Source organism: Cnephaeus nilssonii (assembly GCF_951640355.1).
Source record: "Cnephaeus nilssonii genome assembly, chromosome: 23".
Taxonomy (NCBI): Eukaryota; Metazoa; Chordata; class Mammalia; order Chiroptera; family Vespertilionidae; genus Cnephaeus; species Cnephaeus nilssonii.
This window is the reverse complement of record NC_137094.1, coordinates 18,667,087-18,668,409: the sequence shown is the minus strand read 5'-3', so window position 1 is coordinate 18,668,409 and position 1,323 is coordinate 18,667,087.

Here is a 1,323-nt window from a genome sequence, read left to right as displayed (position 1 = left end):
ACCTAGGCAGTAACTCCTCCCTCAGACATTTTAAAAATATATATATTTTTATTGATTTCAGAGAGGAAGGGAGAGAGAGAGAGAGAGAGGGAGAGAGAGAGAGAAACATCAATGATGAGAGAGAATCATGGATCAGCTGCCTCCTATACGCCCCACACTGGGGATCAAGCCCGCAACCTGGGCATGGGCCCTGACCGTAATCAAACCTGGGACCCCCTTCAGTCCGCAGGCTGACGCTCTATCCACTGAGCCACACCAGCCAGAGCAATGTGGCATGTGTTTTTTTAAAAAATATATACTTTATTGATTTTTTTTTTACAGAGAGGAAGGGAGAGGGAGAGAGAGTTAGAAACATCGATGAGAGAGAAACATCAATCAGCTGCCTCCTGCACGCCCCCCACTGGGGATGTGCCCGCAACCAAGGTCCATGCCCTTGACCGGAATCGAACCTGGGACCCTTCAGTCCGCAGGCCGACGCTCTATCCACTGAGCCAAACTGGCTAGGGCTTGTTGTTTTTTTAAAATATATTTTTATTAATTTCAGAGAGGAAGGGAGAGGGAGAGAGAGAAACATCCATGATGAGAGGGAATCATGGATCGGCTGCCTCCTGCACGCCCCACACTGGGGATCGAGCCTGCAACCTGGGCATTGAACCGGGGACCCCCCAGTACACAGGCCGACGCTCTATCCACTGAGACACACCGGCCAGGGCGGCGTGGCATGTGTTTTATTCCCGATGATTAGCCGTAAAGGTCCGTTCCTACCAGACGTCAGATGTGTGTGTGTGTGTGTGTGTGTGTGTGTGTGTGTTCTGCTGAGTCTTACACACAAAATGCGACCCTCTTCTTCAAGAAGAAAAACTACCGTGTTCTTCCCGCCGGAGCTACAAATGCCACGGGACTGCCCAGATGGAGACGTGTGAAGCTCCCGTCTCACCCCTGTAAGCCCAGAGGTGTGTATTCCGGGCACATGTTTGGGGCAGGACATCGGCACAGGGTCGCCTAACATAGCAGTGCGGGGAGAGTCCGCGCCGCCGGGAAAGCACACCCGGCTTTCCGTGTGGCGTTCGCGACGCGGCCCCGACGGGAAAGGGAATCTCGCTCAGCTTGGGACGGAGCACAGAGCGTTTCCCTCCTGGCCCGCAGGCCCCGCCGGGCCAGAGCAAAGGCCGCGTGTTATCTGCCTCCCGACGGCCGACCCAGACATGTGTACAGGGCTCCCGTCCCCACGCCAGAGCTCACGCGTCTTCGATGGCATGTAAATTACAGCCTTCCGTGGCCGCCCCGTCAAAACACGCGTTGCCTGATGGGACCCCGTGTTGT